The sequence below is a fragment of the Amblyraja radiata genome, unplaced genomic scaffold, assembly GCF_010909765.2.
Source record: "Amblyraja radiata isolate CabotCenter1 unplaced genomic scaffold, sAmbRad1.1.pri S117, whole genome shotgun sequence".
In the NCBI taxonomy this organism is placed as follows: domain Eukaryota; kingdom Metazoa; phylum Chordata; class Chondrichthyes; order Rajiformes; family Rajidae; genus Amblyraja; species Amblyraja radiata.
The window spans coordinates 259,762-284,482 of NW_022630103.1; the positions used below are offsets into that span (position 1 = coordinate 259,762).

General features: G+C 45.2%; 1 long non-coding RNA gene across 1 annotated transcript; it reads right to left on the reverse strand.

Annotated features, from left to right (window-relative positions):
* Positions 1 to 5,843: 5,843 nt before the first annotated feature.
* Positions 5,844 to 15,516, reverse strand: LOC116969167. The gene is made up of 3 exons (XR_004410656.1): positions 15,506 to 15,516; positions 7,622 to 7,624; positions 5,844 to 6,039 (listed from the first exon to the last, which is right to left on the reverse strand). It is a non-coding gene; the product is annotated as an uncharacterized LOC116969167 (long non-coding RNA).
* Between the last annotated feature and the right edge of the window lie 9,205 nt (positions 15,517 to 24,721).

The following is a 24,721-nucleotide window of genomic DNA, read 5'->3' on the forward strand; positions in this document are numbered from 1 at the left end:
GGACTAATTAGCGTGAGTGTGGGGCGGGGGGATAGATAGTGTGTGTGACGCTGCATGCCGCCTCCCACCCCCCCCCCCCACCCACAACTGCACGTTGGGGGAACAGACCCAACGGGTCTGCACTTGGTCTAGTATATATTGCAAATAGCTGGGGTTCCAGCACTGAACCTTGCGGTAACACACTAGTCACTGCCTGCCATTCTGAAAAGGACCTGTTTACTTCTACTCTTTGCTTCCTGTCTGCCAGCCAGTTCTCTATCCACATCAACACTGAACCCCCAATACCGTGTGCTTTAAGTTTGCATACTAATCTCTTATGTGGGACCTTATCGAAAGCCTTCTGAAAGTCCAGATACAACACATCCACAGGTTCTCCCTTACCCACTCTACTAGTTACATCCTCGAAAAATTCTATAAGATTCGTCAGACATGATTTACCTTTCATAAATCCATGCTGACTTTGTCCAATGATTTCACCACTTTCCAAATGTGCTGCTATCCCATCTTTAATAACTGACTCTAACATTTCCCCCACTACCGATGTCAGACTAACTGGTCTGTAATTCCCCGTTTTCTCTCTCCCTCCCTTTTTAAAAAGTGGGGTTACATTAGCTATCCTCCAATCCTCATGAACTACTCCAGAATCTAAACTCTCAAGGAATATGTTTGTTTCTCCAGATTAAAGATGTCTCGCACAATTTCTAACCACTGTTTCTGTTTTGGACTTTTTTCATTATGCCACTGCCTGGTAATGGCCTTCTTACTTGCTGCAAGCATAACTTTAATCAAATAGGTATCGTCTATCTTTACAATATCCTTAATGTGCCCCAGATACAGCATCGGGCAGGTATTTGGGATTTTATAACCCAAGATATCTTTAACAGCTGCGTTAAAATTTCCCAGTATGGCCTTTACACAGTTCCAGAAAATATGCGAGTGGTCTGCCTCCGTACTCCTGCACGGGATGACTGCTTTTTATTTTGGGTGTTATAAAAAAGCGAGATAGATTCTTCCAGCAAAATTCTCTCCATACTAGTGAGCTTGTGGATGAACATTGTGTTTCACACATTTTATACCATTCTTCTGTTATTTGAATTTTTAATTCTGCTTCCCATTTTATTTTTATGTAGAGCGTTGATTCTCCCTTGCTTCCCACCAGAGCTTGGTAGAAAGCAGAGATGACCCGAGATCCCTTCTGTTTGTATGCGTCCACAATCATCTTGATCACGTTATTTGAAGTTTCATCTAGTTCTGGCCTCATCTCTTTTGTAAAGTAGTCTCTTAATTGCAAGTATCTGAAAAAATCTTTGTTTTCGAGACCATACTTTGACTTTAAATCTTGGAAGCTCATAAACTCGCCATTTTCTGAAACTGTTTACATTGCTGTTATGCCCTTTTGTGCCCATTCTTTGAATCTTGAATCATACACCCCCTGCTTAAACTTTGAGTCATATGTGAACCCCTTCAATGCGTGAACCCCTCTTTTTAATTTGTATTTTTCCACTATATCATTCCATATTCTAACGTAAATGCTACTATTGGATCCATAGCATGTCTCAAAGCCCCTCTCAGATATTTGTCTCCCATCAAAATCTGGGTCTGGTAACCCTGTATCTCCCTTTCCATTTCTTTCCATCGAGATTCATAATCAGGTCTACACCAACAAGCCAGAGGTCTGAGTTGAGCTGCATAAAAGTATTTCCTCAGATTTGGTAAGCCATTCCACCCTGGCTTTTTGGCAGTTGAAGTGTTGTTAGTTATATTCTTGTTTTTTTGCTATTCCAAATGAATCTAGAGACCATCTTATCCCAGGCTATGAATTTGTCTCGGGGAACATTAATTGGCAGAGATTGGAATAAATATAGTAATTTAGGTAGTATAGTCATTTTTCCGTTTGTATCATTTAAAAATAAATTGGATAGTTATATGGACAGGAAAGGAATGGACGGTTATGGTCTGAGCGCAGATATATGGGACTAGGGGAGAATACGTGTTCGGCACGGACTAGGAGGGTCGAGATGGCCTGTTTCCCTGCTGTAATTGTTATATGGTTATATGGTATTCTGGCACTGAAGTTTAGAGGAAGTTTCAACATCTTTTTTGATATTTTCTTCAATTTTGTTATAATTGGTTTCAACCACGTTGTAACGTGTTTTGGTTATAGTTACACCAAGATACTGCATTGTTTTAGAATTGCATTTCAGATTATATGCATCTTTGATATGTTGGGATGGAGAATAATTGATTGATTGATTATACCTTTAATAATCCTTTACAGGAAATTACAGTGCCACGACAGCTTCAAGACAAACATAACACCACACATTTCCTCAAATGGCTTCCATACTTAACAAGTTAAAATACAAGTTAAAATACAATTAATTAAAAAAAGTGCAGTTATTTATGCGCATTATATAACCTTATAGCAGCTGGTAAACAGGACTTCCTATGTCTCTCAGTTTTGCACATTGGTGCAATCAGCCTCTGACTGAAGATGCTGCTCTTGATCACCTTCAGGGCATGGAGTGGGTGAGTGGGGTTGGTCATTATTGAACCCAGTTTGTTCAGAGTTCTGGCCTCTGCCACCTGCTGGACCGTTCGTTGCTCAGCCCCGACCACTGAGCCGGCCTTCCTGATTAGCTTGTCCAGTCTGTTTTTGTCCGCTATGCGGGCGCCATCTCCCCAACAGGCCACAGCAAAAAACAGAGCACTGGCCACCACTGAATGGTAGACACTGCACAGTAGGGGTTGGCAGATGTTAAATGACCTCAGCCTCCTTAAAAAATACAGTCGGCTTTGTCCCTTCCTGTACACCGCCTTCCATATGACACTTCCAGTTCAGCTCACTGTCAAGCTGCACCCCAAGGTACCTGTGGTTAGCGACCACCTCCACCTCAGTGCCCTTAATGGTGATTGGTGTTGCTTGAGTCCTCCTCCTCCCCCTCCTGAAGTCCACAACTATCTCCTTGGTTTTTTTGGTGTTAAGATGGAGGTTATTGTGTGCACTCCACTCCACAAAGTTACTTATTATGTCTCTATACTCCTCCTCATTGCCCTCTTTAATGAGGCCGACAACAGCTGTGTCATCCGAAAACTTCTGCAAAAAGCAGCTGTTGGTGTTATATTGGAGATCCGCTGTGTAGATGGTAAACAGGAACGGAGCCAGCACAGTTCCTTGTGGAGCCCCTGTGCTGCTCAAGATGGTGCCCGAGTGAAATTGAATGAAAGAATTTGTGTTTTTGTTATATTCAGTTTATATCCTGAATAGTATCCATATGTTTCAAATAGGTTCATTAGATTTGGGAGACATATATCTGGTCGTTCAAGAAAAATAATGACATCATCAGCAAAAAAAAACAATGATATGTTCTTTCCCCCCTATTTTGACCCCCTGCTGGTCTTCTCTCTGGTTATTGCTTGTGCTAAGGGTTCAATATACAAAACGAAGAGAGTAGGAGAAAGGCAGCATCCTTGTCTTGTGCCCCTCTCTAACTGGGTCCACTTTGATAGGTTTCCATTTACCTTAATCCTAGCTATAGGCTCCTGATATATTGTTTTAATACACCGAATTGCATCTTCATTGAAACCAAATCTCCTCAGTACTTCTTATAAATATACCCAACTAACACTATCAAAGGCTTTTTCTGCATCTAAACTGACCAGGACCATATTTGTATCCTTTTTTTTTACCATTATCCACAATGTGGAGGGTTCTTCTAATATTGTCCTGTGATTGACGCACCTTGATAAATCCAGTTTGGTCTTCATCAATCAGATCTGGTACAAAAGTCTCGAGTCTTTTGCAAATGATTGAGGTAAATAGTTTGTAGTCTACATTTAAAATTGAGATTGGCCTGAAATGTTTACATTGCTCTTTGTCTTTGCCTTCCTTGGGTAAAATGGTAATAAATTGCTACCTGCCCTCTTTAAGGGTCCAGTTAAAGCAAGACAGGAGCAGATGTGTTAGCTCTTTCTTAAAGGCCTTGTACCATTCTGGTGGAAACCCATCGCTGCCTGGTGATTTACTAGCCTTAAGTCTACTGATTGCAGCTTCCAGCTCCTTAACCGTAAATTGTGACGTAATAGTATTATTTTGTGTCTCACCAATGGATGGCAGGTCAAGTGAGTTAAGAATACTTCTCAGTGTCCTTTTGTCAGTTGATGGTGGTTTAGAATAGAGTTTCTAATAATATTCTTCAAATATTCTTTCTATCTCATCTGGCTCATGTGATAATCGATTGGATTTAGGTTCTCTTATTTTATGAATTATGTATTAGAGGCCTGCTGTTTACGCAGGCGTCTGGCCAGGGGTCTACCTGCTTCATAATACATCTGCTTTACAAATCTTGCCCTTTTTTTCCTATCTCCCCCTAGGATCTCATCTATCTCCCCCTTTATTTCCTTAATCTGTTTTAGTACCAACTGGTCCTGTATGTTTTTTCTCCAATTCTTTCAATTTTTACTACTTTATGTTCATAAGTAGCTAGCCAGGCCTTTTTGTGTGATGATGTCAGGGCGATCAGCTTCCCACGAATAACTACCTTCATAGCATCCCACAATATTACAGGATCCACATCCCCATTATCATTCTCTTCTATGTACATTTTTATCTCTTCCCTTATTGGTTCCACATTTGCCTTATTATTCAAAATACCCACATTGAGCCTCCAAATAGTATTTCTTTTTCTACTATTCAGGTGTACTGTCAAGCTGATCGCACTGTGATCAGATATATCTGCCAGATACCCCGATTTTACACTCTGTGATCCTGTGGCTTTTACCCGTAATCATTAAAAAGTAGTAAATCTTGAATGAGGTGCTGAATAGTGTGTGTAGTCCCTTTCTAAAGGGTGAAGTTCTCTCCAAACATCAATTAGGCCCATTTCCTACACTGCTATGTTCATAAACTTGGTCAGATGCATCTTGGGGTTTTTTTTAGGCTTGTGGTATCCAAATTATGATTCATGACCACATTGAAGTCCCCTCCACATATCTCTGAATACTTTCAAGACAGAGCTAGTTGGGGCTTTTAAAGATAGCAAATCAGGGGATATGGGAAGAAGGCAGGAACGGGGTACTGATTGTGGATGATCCGCCATGATCACATTGAATGGCGGTTTGGATCAAAGGGCCGAATGGCCTACTCCTGCACTTATTGTCTCTTGTCTAATGTCTAATTTATGTGGACTAGGCGTGCATTCCACCCTACACCTGCACTCGGTCCGCCAAGGCCTGCTGGATCTCCCAGTTGTCAACCATTTTAACTCCCCTTCCCACTCCCACACTGGTCTTTCTGTCCTGGGCCTCCTCCATTGCCAGAGTGGGTTGACATGCAAACTGGAGGAACAGCCCCTCATAGCTTACAGCCCAATGACATGAACATTGAATTCTCCAAATTAAGGAGACTCCCCCCCCTCCTAATCAAGTCCTGGAGTCAGGCGATTCCCCATAAGACCAAAGAAGAGTCCAGATCCAACACGTCGCCTGTCCATTCCCCTCCAAATTGCTGGTAGAACTCCAAAGGTCAGTCATCCCTGGTGGGAAACGGGTGGAGAAGTGTTCCTATTACAAGCCCTCCTTTGTCCTGTCAAGAATGTGGTGTCCATTCTTGGGATGGGATGCAAGGTCCGAGCTGACCAGTCATCGACAGCCCCCCCCCCTCCCCTCGTGGGTCATCTCTTCGTCATTCCTCTGTCTTCGTCTCAATGACAAGCAGAACCATCTTGGCTCTTGTTTCAGCAGGTATTACAGTGGAATCAAACTACTTCCCTTAGGTCCTGATCTTCCTTTTGTTTTAGTAGTTAGAACCTTTGACAGTTGCGATTGGTTTAGGATCTTGAATACTCCCTAGCATAAATTTGACCTGAACCGTACTTCCTTTTGTATGAAGTTCACCAGATCATGGCCTTTCAATTCTCATTTTCCTTGAACAGACCAGCTTTATCTTTTCTCTAAGTCTATAGGGCAATTTTAGAGTGATCATTTTCATATTGCTAACAACATTCATTTCTTGCAAGTGGTCTAAGAGGGTAGTCATTTCTTTCATATTTCTAAGAAATATCACAAACTCCCACAATGCTTTCGCATCTTCTGGCTGGATAACTGTACAAGCAGAGGCCTTCATGAGGATGTCTTTGGATCATGGTAGTTTAAAGGGACTTTTATGTAGTGTGTTGGCAGGGAGCGGCGACTGCAGAGGGTTCAACAGCCCCGACCACGGGTGAACAAAAGGGGAAGATGATTGAACTTTATTACCTTCCATCACAGTGAGGAATGTGGATTCCGCTGTGGTGGGTGTTTATGTTAAATTTTATTGTATGTGGCTGTGTGTCTTGTTGCTTTTTACTTAGTATGGCTGCTTTGTAACTCAAATATCACTATACCTTAATTGATCTATGTGACAATAAATTCCAACTTGAACTTGATAAGCTTTCCTCCATGTCGCTATCATTATAAAACTAATCTTGGATGTGTAAGTATTTGTGCGTGTGATGTTTGTGTGTAATCACATCTTCTCGAAAAAACAACACGGTAACGGTAAACATTTTACATATTCCAGTAGAGATTTTCCTCCTGGAGTCCAAACCCGCCTTATCTGAAAAATTCATGCTTTATTTCTCGTGTTATTGATGAAGATGTTTACAGATCCGATAAAACTTTGAAAATAAACGAGATGGTCTCGCTGATGATGTCACAATAGGTCTGCTGCGCGCGGCCTGCGCTGTGTTCCACGCGCTGCAAGTGACGTCCTCCCCCTCTCCCCCTCCTCTCCCTCTGCCCTCTCCCCCTCCTCCTCTCCCACTCTCCTCGCCCCCTCCTCCTCTCCCCCTCTCCTCTCCCTCTCCTCCTCTCCCCTTCTACACTCTCAAACCCCACCCCTCCCCCCCTACCTCACACTATCCCCCCTTCTCTACCCCCTCTCCCCCTTCCTCTCCCCCCTCCCCCACCTCTACACCTCCTCCCCCTCTATCTATGCCCCTCTCTCTCTGTCTATTCCCCCTCTCTCTGTCTCTGCCCGCGCTCTACCCCCCTCGCTCAAGACGTGCCTGTGAGTTAGGTGCTATGTGTCAGTGGACAGGACGGGGATGGGTTAAAAGGAGCCCATGAATAATATTAATATAATATCAAGTGGGATGGTTAGTGTGTGTGGAGGTGGTTAGTGTGTGTGTGTGTGGGGGAGGGTTAGTGTGTGTGTGGGGTGGGAGTTAGTGTGTGGGAAGGGTTAGTGTGTACGGGGTGGTTAGTGTGTGTGTGTGTGTGGGGGGGGGGGTTGTGTGTGGGAGGGTTTAGTGTGTGTGTGTGGGGGTTAATGTGTTTGGGGGGATTAGTGTGTGTGTAGGGGTTAGTGTGTGTAGGGGGTTAGTGTGTGTGTGTGGTTAGTGTGTGTGGGGGATTAGTGTGTGTGTGTGGTTAGTGTGTGTGTGGGGGTTAGTGTGTATGTGGGACAGGGTTAGTGTGTGTGTGGGGGGGGGGGGTTAGTGTGTGTGTGTGGTTAGTGTGTGTGTGGGGGTTAGTGTGTGTGTGGGGGGTGGCGTTAGTGTGTGTAGGGGGTTAGTGTGTGGGGGGGGGGGGGGGTTAGTGTGTGGCACACAATGTGCCAGTCAGCTGGGCATTGCCGCACCATCTGTCATTTGTGGAAAGGTTTTTCCGGACCAACACCTTTGACCACATGTTAATCGGGCAGTGGCCAGCACGGAACGTCCTGCAGGCACCGCAGGGAAATGACTCCCTGGATCCTGTGGCGTGGTTCCCAGAGCAGACTGCCTAGCTTGTCTGGCAAAATGTCTCATCGTCACAACTCACCAACAAACACCAAGACCTGGCTTGGCTGGCAGTGAGGGGAGTCCCCCCAGTCAGATCCTTCCTGCACCGTCGGAACCTCACTACCAGCGCACGCTGCCCTCAGGACGGCTGCTATGGAGAGTAGACGGTTGCTCACCTCTTTGTAGAGTGTGGATTGGCAAAGGGAGTGTGGAGAGGTCTGCAGGGGTCCCTGTCACGGTTTATTCCGAACAGCTCCGTCACGGATGACTCTGTGATTTACGGACTGTTCCCAGGGACACATTCAGAGACTGACATTGAGTGCTGCTGGAAGGTCATCAACTCGGTGAAAGACGCTCTTTGGTCTGCCCGAGCGTTGTTCCCCACCCAGCGGAGCGAGATGTCCGTCAGGGAATGTTGCCAACTGGCCAGCTGTAGACTGCAGGAGTACGTGCTGAGGGACGCACTGAAACTTGGTGCAGCCAACGCCAAGGCTCGGTGGGGAGGACCACAGTCTGGGGTCCTTCCGCTGCTGAACATGGGGGGCAGGGTGCGGTGGAGATGCTGCTCAAAATAAGGGAAGGGATTCCACGCCATTGGGCCACATGAGTGGCAAGGGTGTGGGGTAAAACTGTGGTTTGGGGAAACTATTGAATGTATGTAAAGCCTCCGAAAATGTCGGATGGAGTTTATATAGATCTTGTATATAATTATTTCTCGAATAAAGCATATTCTTAAATTAAAAAAAGGTGGAGGCCAAGTCCACCAAGTATTGTTTAGATTTTAGAGCTACTGCACGGAAACAGGCCCTTCTTCCCACCGAGTCCTCGCCGACCAGTGATCACCCTGTACACTAGCTCCATCCTACACACATCCTGCATTAACATCGTGGAGCTGTGGTTGTGGAGCTTCTAGCAGCGGGCAGCGCTGATTTGAACATCGCAAAGTCCTGGGATCCTTTTGCCGAGGGCCGCCCGTGTTGAATCTCCGCCCAGCTCGGCCTGTGGACTTCGGGAGCCGTGGTCTCCGGTAAGAAGTGGCCTATTCGGAAACTCCAAGCCGCTGAGAAATGTTCTTCCGTTCCGATGTCAGAGTACCGATCATCCCTGTGAGAGGGCCTGTAGCGGCGATTGGAGGTTAGGAGGCCTAGCCGGCTCAAAGGCCCCGACCACGGGTAAACAAAGAGGAAGATGAGTGAACTTTATCGCCTCACGGTGGGAAACGTTGATTCCGCTGTGTGGGGATGTTCTATCGTGTGTTAGAAACATAGAAACATAGAATATAGGTGCAGGAGGAGGCCATTTGGCCCTTCGAGCCAGCACTGCCGTTCACTGTAATCAAGACTGATCGTCCCCAATCAATAACCCATGCTTGCCTTCTCCCCATATTCCCCGATTCAACTAGCCCCCAGAGCTAGATCTAACTCTCTCTTAAATCCATCCAGTGACGTGGCCTCCATTGCCCTCTGTGACAGGGAATTCCACAAATTCACAACTCTCTGGGTGAATATTTTTTTTCTCACCTCAGTCTTAAATGGCCTCCCCTTTATTCCAAGACTGTGGCCCTGGTTCTGGACTCGCCCAACATTGGGAACATTTTACTTGCTTCTAGCTTATCCAGTCCTTTTATAATTTTATATGTTTCTGTAAGATCCCCCCTCATCCTACTAAACTCCAGTGAATACAAGCCTAGTCTTTTCGATCTTTCCTCATATGACAGTCCCGCCATCCCAGGGATCAAACCCGTGAACCTAGGCTGCACTGCCTCAATCACCAGGATATCATTCCTTAAATTAGGAGACCAAAACTGTACGTAATACTCCAGATGTGGTCTTACCAGAGCCCTATACAACTGCAGAAGAACCTCTCAACTATGCTGAAATCCACTTGTTATGAAGGCCAACATTCCATCACCTTTCTTCACTGCCTGCTGTATCTGCCCGCCAACTTTCAGTGACCGGTGTACAAGGACACCAGGTCTCGCTGTAGCTCCCCCTTACCTAACCTAACCCCATTGAGATAATAATCTGCCCTCTTGTGTTTGCCACCAAATTGGATAACCTCACATTTATCTATATTATACTGCATCTGCCACGCATCTGCCCACTCACTCAACCTGTCCAGGTCACCCTGCAACCTCCTAACATCCTCTTCACAGTTCACAATGCCACCCAGCTTTGTATCATCCGCAAACTTGCCAGTGTTGCTCCTGATTCCCTCTTTCAAATCATTAATATATGCGGTAAAGAGTTACTTCCCCAAAACTGAGCCTTGCGGCACTCCACTCGCCAATGCCTGCCATTCCTAAAAAGGACCGGTTCACCCCTACTCTTTGCTTCCTGTCTGCCAACCAATTTTCTATCCACGTCAACACCCTACCCCCAATACCATGTGCTCTAATGTTATCACCAGTCTCCTGTGCGGGACCTTATCAAAGGCTTTCTGAAAGTCTAGATACACTACATCCACTGGCTCTCCTTCATCCATTTTACTTGTCACATCCTCAAAAAATTCCAGAAGATTAGTCAAGCATGATTTCCCTTTCATAAATCCATGTTGACTTGGACTAATCCTTTTACTGCTATCCAAATGCCCCATTATTACCTCTTCAATAATTGACTCCAGCATCTTCCCACCACTGAGGTCAGGCTAACTGGTCTGTAATTCCCCATTTTCTCTCTCGTTCCTTTCTTGAAAAGTGGGATAACATTAGCTATCCTCCAATCCACAGGAACTGATCCTGAGTCTATTGAACATTGGGAAATGATCACCAATGCGTCCACTATTTCTAGATCCACCTCCCTGAGGACCCTGGGATGCAGACCATCAAGACCAGGGGATTCATAATCCTTCAGTCCCATTAGCCTACCCAATACTATTTCTCGCCTAATGAAAATTTATTTCAGTTCCTCGACCCCCTTAGACCCTCTGTCCTCCAGTACATCTGGGAGATCGTGTCTTCCTTAGTGAAGACAGAACCGAAGTACCTGTTCAACTCTTCTGCCATTTCATTGTTCCCCATAATAATTTAAATGGGTTCCATACCCTAACCAGTTCTGATGGTTTTACTAACCTCCCTTCCTCTCCGCCTCCCTCTGCATCTCCCTCTCCCTCCATTCCTCCCTCCCCATACCCAGCGTTGTGGGTCTCTTTCTTTGGCTCGGGTTTTGCAGCAGCTGCAGTGTTTGGCCCAGCTGTAAGTGTGGTGGCGATCCGTGGGGGGCATTGTTGGCGGAGCCTCACTCTCTCCCTCTCCCCCCTTCCTCGCTCTCCCCCTTCCTCTCCCTCTCCCCCTCCCTCCTTCCTCTCCCTCTCCCCCCCTCCTCTCACCCTTCCTCTCCCTCCCTCCCCTCCCTCTCCCCCTTCCTCTCTCTCCCGATCCCTCTCTCCCCCTCCCTCTCCCCCTCACTCTCCCTCTCTCTCCCTCTCCGACTTTCTCAATTACATTCAATTTCAATTAAAAAACTTAATTTGCATGATGAAAAAGACATTGTTATATTGCCAAAGTATAACACGTGACATACATATTTTAAATGCATAAGTATAAATACAAGTATAGTGTACTGGCAATTAATTCTAATGGGGTTGACGGTGGATATGCAATGGAAGGCATTTAAAGGCAGCATGAATGAATTACAAAAATTGTTCATCCCAGTTTGGCAAAAGAATAAATCAGGGAAAGTAGTGCATCCGTGGATAACAAGGGAAATCAGGGATAGTATCAAAGCAAAAGATGAGCGTACAAATTTGCCAGAAAAAGCAGTATACCAGAGGACTGGGAGAAATTCAGAGGCCAGCAGATGAGGACAAAGGGCTTAATTAGGAAAGGGAAAATAGATTATGAAAGAAAACTGGCAGGGAACATAAAAACTGACTGCAAAAGGTTTTATAGATATGTGAAGAGAAAGAGATTAGTAAAACAAATGTAGGTCCCTTGCAGTCAGAAACAGGTGAATTGATCATAGGGAACAAGGATATGGCGGACCAATTGAATAACTACTTTGGTTCCATCTTCACTAAGGAAGACATAAATAATCTGCCGGAAATAGCAGGGGACCGCGGGTCAAAGGAGATGGAGGAACTGAGTGAAATCCAGGTTAGTCGGGAAGTGGTGTTGGGTAAATTGAATGGATTAAAGACCGATAAATCCACAGGGCCAAATAGGCTGCATCCCAGAGTACTTAAGGAAGTAGCTCCAGAAATAGTGGATGCATTAGTGATAATTTTTCAAAACTCTTTAGATTCTGGAGTAGTTCCTGAGGATTGGAGGGTAGCTAACGTAACCCCATTGTTTAAGAAGGGAGGGAGAGAGTAAACGGGGAATTACAGACCAGTTAGTCTAACATCGGAAGTGGGGAAACTGCTAGAGTCAGTTATTAAAGATGGGATAGCAGCACATTTGGAAAGTGGTGAAATCATTGGACAAAGTCAGCTTGGATTTACGAAAGGTAAATCATGTCTGACGAATCTTATAGAATTTTTCGAGGATGTAACTAGTAGAGTGGATAGGGGAAAACCAGTGGATGTGTTGTATCTGGACTTTCAGAAGGCTTTCGACAAGGTGCCACATAAGAGATTTGTATACAAACTTAAAGCACACGGTATTGGGGGTTCAGTATTGATGTCGATAGAGAACTGGCTGGCAAACAGGAAGCAAAGAGTAGGAGTAAACGGGTCCTTTTCACAATGGCAGGCAGTGACCAGTGGTGTACCGCAAGGCTCAGTGCTGGGACCCCAGCTATTTACAATATATATTAATTATCTGGATGAGGAAATTGAAGGCAACATCTCCCAAGTTTGCAGGTGAAACTAAGCTGGGGGGCAGTCTTAGCTGTGAGGAGGATGCTAGGAGACTGCAAGGTGACTTGGATAGGCTGGGTGAGTGGGCAAATGTTTGGCAGATGCAGTATAATGTGGATAAAAGTGAGGTTATCCACTTTGGTGGCAAAAACAGGAAAGCAGACTTTTATGTAAATGGTGGCCGATTAGGAAAAGGGGAGATGCAACGAGTCCTGGGTGTCATGGTACACCAGTCATTGAAAGTAGGCATGTATGTGCAGCAGGCAGTGAAGAAAGCGAATGGTATGTTCGTGTGGCGCACCTAAGATGGTGTGACCACATTGATTTAATTTATTTGATAAAATCTTGCAGGAATTCAAATATAAATAATTTTGTATTTTATATGTATTTCGTTTGTATTCACTGAGGAAACACTTTACAGAATAACAGGTACAGTTTATAATGTGCGGCAGTGAGGCGGAACGTTTGTGTCACTCCGGTTGCTGCGGGGACTGTAAACAGCGCAGCGCGGCGCTTCCCCCCGTCTTGGCAGAAGCAATCTGGAGATGAACGAGACGCACCGTGTCCTCATTTGCTTTCTCTCACTTGCTTTTATACAGGTCGGGAAATTGTCAAAAACACACAAATATGCACTTCTAAGGTTGAATATAGTTGTGTAAAGTTTCTGTATTGTTTTGAGTGTTAAGAATGTTGACTGGTGTAGATGAGAGCAAGTTTAGCGAGAGATTTTTCACTACTTTGAAAAGGTGGAGACGCCATTTTGCGCACCTGTGCACGGGGATAACTGGGACCACGTGACAGAGAGAATGGTTTTTGAATGCTCCGGTACATCGTGAATGTTAAAGCTGTTCATGAATATAATGCATTTTATTAAGATGTAAGGTTAAACTAAGCCAAGTTAATGTGTTACTGGTTGCTAATATTTCTTTATGCTGTGTTGGAAAATATCATAACATGTAACTTAAGCATGTTTCTTGACAAGTCATTCCATAACCTGTAATAATTGCAGACGCTGTTATGAGGATATGGCATATTAAAGGTGCCAAATGTCAACTTTTCGAATGTTACTGAAAATGCGCAGTAAAGGTTAAGTAAGAGCCTAACAATATTTATTGATGTTTAGAATCAAAATACGTGTGTAAATCACATAAAAGGTGTATTAAGCACAAGGGAAACATAGAAAATGACTGTTTGTGAGTGAAACTGTAACATTGTAATGAGATGATGGAGATTGATAATAAGAGACAAAATGGATGTGAAAATAAGAGACAAAATGGATGACTGAAATGATGATAAGAGCAATGTTTTATGTTTACATGATTATTGGGTATTGAATAAAACAACCAGCAGAAGCAATCTGGAGATGAACGAGACGCACCGTGTCCACATTTGCTTTCTCTCACCTGCTTTTATACAGGTTATCTATCTGCCTTACGGTGCCCATTCCTGGGACCCGTAACATTAGCTTTCATAGCAAAAGGATTTGAGTATAGGAGCAGGGAGGTTCTACTGCAGTTGTACAGGGTCTTGGTGAGACCACACCTGGAGTATTGCGTACGGTTTTGGTCTCCGAATCTGAGGAAGGACATTATTGCCATAGAGGGAGTGCAGAGAAGGTTCACCAGACTTCACTTCCTGAGGAGACGGAGGGAAATTGGCTTCTTTCCAATGAGTCTTACGGATAAACGTGGACAGCATTTCCTCGGGTGGCAACACTGCTTGGTTCATGAACACTGTTCAAGGCGCAGGTAATTGGAGTGTAATATTTCTTAGCCCATCACACAAACATCATTGATTCCATCTACATTTCACACTGTTCAGAAAAGCAGCCAATACACATAAACTTGTCCCAGCCCGGTCATTCGTTCTACTACATGCACTCCTCTGGCAAAAGGCACAGAAGCTTGAAAGCGCACTCCACTAGACCCGAGAACAGCTTCTTCCCCTGCATTGGTAGGCTTCTTTATGGCCTTTCCATGAGTTGAGATTTCATGTTCATAAGTTATAGAACCAGCATTCGGTCAATTGTCTACTCCGCCATTCAATTATGGTTGATATATCCGTCTTAACCACCATGTTTCACTTGTACCTTTCTACTATCTCCGTTGACGAGATGTGTGTGTGACGGAGACTATTCATGACGAAATCTGTGGACGATGATGGCGAAGACACCGTCAAGTTATCTACAAGTTGTGGAGAGTCACTTTGAAGAGATTTGTGGTATCCAGAGGGGCAGACAATTTATATTTTATTGTTTTATTTCTATGCAGCTGCACACATATTTTTGGAAGGTTTTGAGTATCTTTTGAAAAAGCTGAGCAAGATGAGTGATACCCGTGCACCCTCACCAGGACACAATTTCGATCAGTATATGGATATCCCCCTGAGAGAGATGGGGGAATGAGATACCGGTTATTGTACGCATATCGCCCTGAGAAAGAGAGAGGGGTACTGAGAGACACCGGTCAGTGTCCAGAGAGAGAGAGGGAATGAGAGATACTGGGCAGTCTACTGATATCCCCCTGAGATATAAAGAGAGAGAGAAGGAATGAGAGATACTGGTCAGTCTACGGATATCCTCCTGAGAGAGAGATGGATAGGGAGACACCAGTCATTGTACGATATCCCCCTGAGAGGGAGTGCAGAAGTTAATAATGATTTAAATATACAAAATGGATTCCGCTGAAACTAAGACAGGTTTTCACTGTCTTCTATTAAATTGTAAAGTTAGCAAAAACGCACTAACCTTTGCTTTCAGTACATTAACAAAGCTAGTAGACTGTTGATGTTCCCTTTCCAATAACACGTGAGATAACAAGCCCAGCTTCATGAATGTCTCCTCTACAATGTAAACATTGAGAAAGAATTCAGACTATAAGATTATGATGTGCGTCATAAGTAGAAAAAAACTAAATGCTTGTTCTGCAGAAATATAACCTTCGCACATAACCATATATGGCTAACCCTTCCGCTGTCAGACGAACCTGTCAATCTTCTTATGCTGTCAATCTTCAGGATCTGTCAATCTTAAGAAGCAAGTGACTGCTAAGTTTTATAGATAACGTATTGCTGAATCGTCGATTACTGGAGTATATATATGTAATTTGATCACTGCCCCTTTGTGTGGGGATGAGAACTCGGTATGGTCTGTAATTTGCATACTGTTAAGAGTTTTACCACACCCGCCTGGCGAAATAAAGATTGTACTGCATGATCACTGATTTTATTTGCATTTTAGTCTGTTTAAGAATACTGAACCACAACAAGAGAGGGATGGGGGGAGGGACTGAGAGACACTGGTCAGCATTGGTATATCCCCAGAGAGTGAGAGGGGTTGAGACACCGGTCAGCGTACAGATATCCTGCTGAGAGAACGAGTGGGACTGAGACACGCTGTACAACGGGACAGCGTGGGGCAATGTTGATATTTGACATCCCCTGTTACTCGGTGAGGTATACATCCTAAACCTGTCCCACTATTTTCCCTCCATCCCTCACCCACATATCTCTCTGCACCCGTTCTCTGCCCCCCTCCCCACCCCCAATCTGTCTGTAGTGAGGCGTGAAATGGTGATCACTGTGTGTGTTTGTGTGTGTCTGTGCATGTGTGGGTGTGTGTGTGTCTGAGTGTGAGTTTTGTGTGTGAGCATCTGAGTGTGTGGCTCTGTGATTGTGTGTGTATGTGTGTCTTTCTCACTTTGTATACGTGCAGTGTGTGAAGTTAACAAATGCGATATTAGACGAATGCTTGTATTATACATTGAAGTGTGTTTTTGCATGATAGTAATAAGTGGTGTGATTTCTTGTCTAAGTACGAATTTTGCTTGCATGTTTTGAGCTAATTTCTCGGTGTTTAGATTAAAGTGTTTTGAGTGTGGGAGAATTGCTGCTGAAGAGTATGTTTGATTGTCTGCTAAAGCACCTAAACTTTTTGTCGACCAAGGATTGTACTTGAAATTGTTTACAGGTTGAAAGTTGCGGGAGTTGTGAATTGTGTGAGACTGTAAAGGAATTTGGGTACCCGTATGAAAGGATTGATTGCATGTTTGTGCTGTGAGAAGTGTGAGACTGCCGACGCCCTGCGGGACGTTTAGCCATTGTTCGTGAGCGAGTTTGATAAGTCTAGAGATTACGCGTGAAGCGTGAATTGTTGGAAGATTGTGTGAATTGCTGAGTTTGTGTCCATTGTTGGTAAAGATTGGAAATCAGATCGAGGCAGATATGGTGGAGGATCCAGAGTCCGCTCCAATTATTATGTCGCGAGTTTCCACAAAAGGCTGAGAGATTAAGGAACATTTTGGGAGCATTGAATAGGAAATTGCAAGGTGATTTATGGGCTGAGTGGGTCGTTGGAACATTGAAGGGTGTGAAATATATTGAAAAGATTATTTGGCAATGTAGTAATAGCGATATAGCGAAGGAGTTAACAGGATTCTGGAAGAAGTATTATGAAGCGCAGAAAGCTGGTAGAGAAGCTGTGAGAATGGAGAATTGGCAAGAAGCAGCCTTAAAGCTGGGAATAGAGCTGAAATGATGACGTAAACCGGCCTCCAGGCACCTGGGCAGAGGGGTGTGGATGTATTAGAGAACATAAGGAACAAGAGACAGATAGATCTCCTGAAGGGAAACTGGCACCAGTAAATTTTGAATTTAAGGACCCGATGGTTGGCATTGGCTTTGAAGGAGGAGAAGACGAATATTTGGAAGATTGGGAAAGAGTTCAAATTAGAAGAAGTTCGCAGCCTCCACCATATTCCTCTTATGTTCCCCGGGCTCCACCCACACATTGTACAGCTTGTGCGCACAAGACATTCAGAGCCTGCAGCACCTTTAACACCACCTGCAGATTCCACAATAAAGTCTGCTTTACAAACAGCAGCAACACGAGTACACGGTTCTTTGTCTCCATCCGATTCATTATTGGCAGAGAGTCCAGTCCAGTAGCTCACGGTACCAGGAGTAAAACAAAGTAGTAGCTCCAGTATTTAAGGGGGGAGAGGTTATTAGAGACACAGTACAACCCGCACTGTCAAGAGCGGAACTCGCTATCAAAACATGGAGGGGACCGGGGGGGACCCAATTGTTTGTGCACACACACACACACACACACACACACACACACACACACACACACACACACACACACACACACACACACACACACACACGTGCGCGCGAGGCTTCGGAGGCTCAATCCAGCGGTAAATGCAGCTCAACTCTGCCTGTCTCACCGGGTTAACTACAGTCCTGTCTGGACTGACGGGATACCAGCGCTGGCTGCTTCTCCGTGCTGGCCATATTTCCCGCTAGTCCAGGAAGGGTTGTAGGCTCACCTGGCGGGACAGGCAGAGTTGAGCTGGGTTTAGCGCTGCTTCTCTGCGCTGGCTGTGGGCCTGGGGGCATCGCGCCAGTCTGACTCCCGACCAAAGATCCTATAGCGGAGGATCTTAGCTGCCGACCTCTGTTTCAGCTAGCCTAAACCTAGACAAATTAGACGAGCAGCGAGAGAACAGAGTCTTTTAGAAGGTACCGTGATCCCCTTGCTGAAGATGAAGGCATATCTGAGGAGACAGAGGCCCGGGAGCCGTGACAGAGGGAGGAGCGACCGCCGTGTGGTGAGTTAAAAACCCATCGCGGGGCTTGTCTCAACAGAGGCCCGGGAGCCTTGACAGAGGGAGGAGCGACCTCCGTGTGGTGGGTTAACAACCCATCGCGGGGCTTGTCTCAACAGAGGCCCGGGAGCCGTGACAGAGGGAGGAGCGACCTCCGTGTGGTGAGTTAAAAACCCATCGCGGGCCTTGTCTCAACAGAGGCCCGGGAGCCGTGACAGAGGGAGGAGCGACCTCCGTGTGGTGAGTTAAAAACCCAACGCGGGGCTTGTCTCAACAGAGGCCCGGGAGCCGTGACAGAGGGAGGAACGACCTCCGTGTGGTGAGTTAAAAACCCATCGCGGGGCTTGTCTCAACAGAGGCCCGGGAGCCGTGACAGAGGAAGGAGCGACCTCCGTGTGGTGAGTTAAAAACCGATCGCGGGGCTTGTCTCAACAGAGGCCCGGGAGCCGTGGCAGAGGGAGGGGCGACCTCCGTGTGGTGAGTTAAAAACCCATCGCGGGGCTTGTCTCAACAGAGGCCCGGGAGCCGTGACAGGGAGGAGCGACCTCCGTGTGGTGAGTTAAAAACCCATCGCGGGGCTTGTCTCAACATAGGCCCGGGAGCCGTGACAGAGGGAGGAGCGACCTCCGTGTGGTGAGTTAAAAACCCATCGCGGAGCTTGTCTCAACAGAGGCCCGGGAGCCGTGACAGAGGGAGGAGCGACCTCCGTGTGGTGAGTTAAAAACCCATCGCGGGGCTTGTCTCAACAGAGGCCCGGGAGCCGTGACAGAGGGAGGAGCCAAAATCTGCAACGTTCCATTCGCAGATCTCACTTCCAGAGAAGGAGTCTGGTGGAAGCCTCTGATTGGTCAAACGGACTAGAGGAAGCAGCTGATTGGCTTGTATCCCGGGGAAGGCTTTATTGTATTCGGTTAAGGGGGAGAATGAGGGCCTGGGCAGTTTACTGTTCTGGATGTCAGATGTGGGAGGTCATGGAGTCTGAGTGCCCTCCAGATGTCCACATCTGCGCCAGGTGCGTCGAGATGGGGCTCCTAAGGGACCGTGTTAGGAACCTGGAACAGCAACTTGATGACCTCTGTCTGCTCAGGGAGAGCGAGGAGGTCATAGATAGGAGTTACAGGGAGGTGGTCATTCCAAGACCACGGGAAACAGAAAACTGGGTCACAGTTAGGAACGGCAACGTGCAGAGGCAGGGACTGGTGAGTACCCTGGTGGCTGTACACCTTGAAAATAAGTACTCATGTTTGAGTAAAGGTGGGGGAGACAGCCTACCTGGGGGCAGCGACAGCGGCCGGGCCTCTGGCATAAAGACCGGTCTTGTTGCTCAGAAGGGTAATGAAAAGAAGAGGAGGGCAATTGTAATAGGGGACTCTATAGTCAGGGGGTCGGATAGGCGATTCGGTGGACGCAGACAGGAGACCCGGATGGTAGTTTGCCTCCCTGGTGCCAGGGTCAGGGATGTGTCTGAACGTGTCCAATAAATCCTGAAATGGGAGGGAGAGGAGCCTGAGGTCGTGGTACATATAGGTACCAACGACATAGGTAAAAATAGAGAAGAGGTCCTGAAAGAAGAATTTAGGGAGTTAGGTAGAGAGTTAAGTAGAAGGACTGCAAAGGTAACAATCTCAGGATTACTGCCTGTGCCACGCGACAGTGAGAGTAGGAATGGAGCGAGGTGGAGGATAAATGAGTGGATGAGGGACTGGTGCAGTGGGTATGGATTCAAGTTTCTGGATCATTGGGACCTCTTTTGGGGAAGGTGTGACCTTTACAGAAAGGCCAGGTTGCACTTGAACTCGAGGGGGACCAATATCCTGGCGGGGAGATTTGCAAAGGCTACTGGGGAGACTTTAAACTAGTATGGTTGGGGGGAGGGACTCAAATTGGGAAAGCTAGCAGTCAGTGTGTGAGGCAGGAGGCAGAGAATGGTAGCACTCTGACCCAAAATGTAGGCGAGAGAGAAGAAAAAGACAATAAACAGAGAATAAGAGAGGGTGGGTTTCTTAAATGTGTATATTTTAATGCTAGGAGCATTGTAAGAAAGGTGGATGAACTCAGAGCCTGGATTGACACCTGGAAGTATGATGTTGTGGCGATCAGTGAAACATGGTTGCAGGAGGGCTGTGATTGGAAACTAAATATTCCAGGATTTCGTTGCTTCAGGTGTGATAGAATTGGAGGGGCAAGAGGTGGAGGTGTTGCATTGCTTATCAGGGAAGATATTACAGCAGTGCTTTGGCAGGATAGATTAGAGGGCTCGTCTAGGGAGGCTATTTGGGTGGAACTGAGAAATGGGAAAGTGGTAGCAACACTTATAGGGGTGTATTATAGACCGCCAAATGGGGAGCGAGAATTGGAAGAGCAAATATGTAAGGAGATTGCAGATATTAGTAGTAAGCACAAGGTAGTGATTGTGGGAGATTTCAATTTTCCACACATAGACTGGGAAACACATTCTGTAAATGGGCTGGATGGGTTGGAGTTTGTAAAATGTGTGCAGGATAGTTTTTTGCAGCAATACATAGAAGTACCTACTTGAGAAGGAACGGTGCTGGACCTCCTGTTAGGAAATGAGACGGGTCAGGTGGCAGAGGTATGCGTTGGGGAACAGTTCGGGACCAGTGATCACAATACCATTAGTTTCAATATAATTATGTAGAGGGTCAGAACCGGACCTAGGGTTGTGATTTTGATTGGAGAAAGGCTAACTTTGAGGAGATGCGAAAGGATTTAAAAGGAGTAAATTGGGACATTTTGTTTTATGGGAAAGACGTGGAAAAGAAATGGAGTACATTTAAAGGTGAAATTTTAAGAGTACAGAATCTTTATGTCCCTGTTCGGTTGAAAGGAAATAGTAAAAATCGGAAAGAGCCATGGTTTTCAAGGGAAATTGGACACTTGGTTCGGAAAAAGAGGGAGATCTACAATAATTATAGGCAGAATGGAGTAAATGAGGTGCTTGAGGAGTATAAAGAATGTAAAAAGAATCTTAAGAAAGAAATTAGAAAAGCTAAAAGAAGATATGAGGTTGCTTTGGCAAGTAAGGTGAAAGTAAACCCAAAGGGTTTCTACAGCTATATTAATAGCAAAAGGATAACGAGGGATAAAATTGGTCCATTAGAGAGTCAGAGTGGACAGCTATCTGCAGAGCCAAAGGAGATGGGGGAGATATTGAACAATTTCTTTTCTTCGGTATTCACCAAGGAGAAGGATATTGAATTATGTGAGGTAAGGGAAACAAGTAGAGTAGCTATGGAAACTATGAGATTCAAAGAAGAGGAAGTACTGACACTTTTGAGAAATATAAAAGTGGATAAGTCTCCAGGTCCGGACAGGATATTCCCTAGGACATTGAGGGAAGTTAGTGTAGAAATAGCAGGGGCTATGACAGAAATATTTCAAATGTCATTAGAAACGGGAATAGTGCCGGAGGATTGGCGTACTGCGCATGTTGTTCCATTGTTTAAAAAGGGGTCTAAGAGTAAACCTAGCAATTATAGACCTGTTAGTTTGACGTCAGTGGTGGGCAAATTAATGGAAAGGATACTTGGAGATAATATATATAAGCATCTGGATAAACAGGGTCTGATTAGGAACAGTCAACATGGATTTGTGCCTGGAAGGTCATGTTTGACTAATCTTCTTGAATTTTTTGAAGAGGTTACTCGGGAAATTGATGAGGGTAAAGCAGTGGATGTTGTATATATGGACTTCAGTAAGGCCTTTGACAAGGTTCCTCATGGAAGGTTGGTTAAGAAGGTTCAATGGTTGGGTATTAATGGTGGAGTAGCAAGATGGATTCAACAGTGGCTGAATGGGAGATGCCAGAGAGTAATGGTGGATGGTTGTTTGTCAGGTTGGAGGCCAGTGACTAGTGGGGCGCCACAGGGATCTGTGTTGGGTCCACTGTTGTTTGTCATGTACATCAATGATCTGGATGATGGTGTGGTAAATTGGATTAGTAAGTATGCAGATGATACTAAGATAGGTGGGGTTGTGGATAATGAAGTAGATTTTCAAAGTCTACAGAGAGATTTATGCCAGTTGGAAGAGTGGTCTGAAAGATGGCAGATGGAGTTTAATGCTGATAAGTGTGAGGTGCTACATCTTGGCAGGACAAATCAAAATAGGACGTACATGGCAAATGGTAGGGAATTGAAGAATGCAGGTGAACAGAGGGATCTGGAAATAACTGTGCACAGTTCCCTGAAAGTGGAATCTCATGTAGATAGGGTGGTAAAGAAAGCTTTTGGTGTGCTGCCCTTTATAAATCAGAGCATTGAGTATAGAAGTTGGGATGTAATGTTAAAATTGTACAGGGCATTGGTGAGGCCAATTCTGGAGTATGGGGTACAATTTTGGTCGCCTAATTATAGGAAGGATGTCAACAAAATAGAGAGAGTACAGAGGAGATTTACTAGAATGTTGCCTGGGTTTCAGCAACTAAGTTACAGAGAAAGGTTGAACAAGTTAGGGCTTTATTCTTTGGAGCGCAGAAGGTTAAGGGGGACTTGATAGAGGTCTTTAAAATGATGAGAGGGATAGACAGAGTTGACGTGGATAAGCTTTTCCCACTGAGAGTAGGGAAGATTCAAACAAGGGGACATGACTTGAGAATTAAGGGACAGAAGTTTAGGGGTAACATGAGGGGGAACTTCTTTACTCAGAGAGTGGTGGCTGTGTGGAATGAGCTTCCGGGGAAGGTGGTGGAGGCAGGTTAGTTTTTATCATTTAAAAATAAATTGGATAGTTATATGGACGGGAAAGGAATGGAGGGTTATGGTCTGAGCGCAGGTATATGGGACTAGGGGAGAATACGTGTTCGGCACGGACTAGAAGGGTCGAGATGGCCTGTTTCCGTGCTGTAATTGTTATATGGTTATATGATTATATGATGAGACAATAGCTGGAGATACCGATATGGCAAAAATTCTGAGGGCAGAGCAAGTATCCTGGAGGCAGATTCCAGTCAGTTTCCTCCTTTTGATCCGATTAGTCAGTGGGTGCAAATAATCCCAGAACAATAGAGGTATATACCCCATGGAAACCCAACGAGATGATGGCAGTGTTAAGCAAGATCCCTGATAGAAATAAATCACCCGCTTCCTTTGTAGATTGCTTAAGAATTACAATGCGTGTGTACCACGCAGACTTCCGAGATCTATGAGCTGTGATACAACAGATACTCCTCCAACAGAACATACCAGATGGTTAGCAGCCTTAGGACACCCAACTCATGAAGCACTGGCTAATGTGATCACTGATGGAAGAGCGAGGGAAGATGCAGTTTTAACTGCACTTGCCAATGCTCTTCAGAAGCCTATAGATATTTCAAAGATTCTGGATGTGAGACCAAAAAAGGAAGTGGGAGCAGATGAATTATTTGAAAGATTTGCTGAATTATACGTGGATCAATCAGGGGATCTGAATTGAAGGAAAGGGGTAAATTCTCCTCAGTACTGTGCAATCTTACTGAACTGCCTTTCAACTAAAGTGGCCGAATCGATTAAAACGAATAATATGGACTGGTCATAAAATAGTTCCAGTCAGATGGCCAGAGCGATAAGATACCACTGGAAAGATGTCAAAAAGCAGGAAGGTCAGCCTGCAGTAAAAACAAAAACAGAGTACATAGTTAAAAAGCAGGCACCAAACTCTGACTCAGGACCATGGAGTCCTCAAATGTTAGCAATGAATGGAATGGGAGAAATTAGAGTTCCAGAGTATTTAGATCATTATTACGATAATGCGCCTGCCCGAGAGCCAATCTTAATGGGACCATGGCGGAAGACATCAAATGGGGGACCAGATAGGTGCTATACTTGTGGAAGGGCAGGTCACTGGATTAGGGAGTGACCAACCAGAGGAAGGAACAGAAGAGGGGGGTCACCAAAGATATTTCCAAGATCAGAGGGATAGAAGAGATTTCAGAGATCAATGAGATCAGAGAGAGCAGAGAGGGAACTGGCAGGAAAATTAGGAACAGAGAAGACCAACATCCTTCTCTCACAATAACCCCATTTCGCTAGAATTTAGAAGATTGAGGGGGGATCTTATAGAAACTTACAAAATTATTCAGGGGTTGGACAGGCTAGATGCAGGAAGATTTTTCCCAACATTGGGGAAGTCCAGAACAAGGGGTCACAGTTTAAGGATAAGGGGGAAATCTTTTAGGACCAAGATGAGAAAAAACAATTTCACATAGAGGTGAATCTGTGGAATTCTCTGCCACAGAAGGTAGTTGGGGGCAGTTCATTGGCTATATTTAAAAGGGAGTTAGATGTGGCCCTTGTGGCTAAAGGGATCAGATGGTATGGAGAGAAGGCAGGTACGGGATACTGAGTTGGATGATCATATTGCGGTGATGATCATGATCATATTGAATTGCGGTGCAGGTTCGAAGGGCCGAATGGCCTACTCTTGCACCCAGTTTCTATGTTTTCACGCCTATGATTGGCAAATTTAGTGGCGACTGGATGCAAATCTTACAAAGAATCTGTGCTGTCATTACAAGTAGAAGGGAAAATCTGTACCTTCTTGGTGGACATA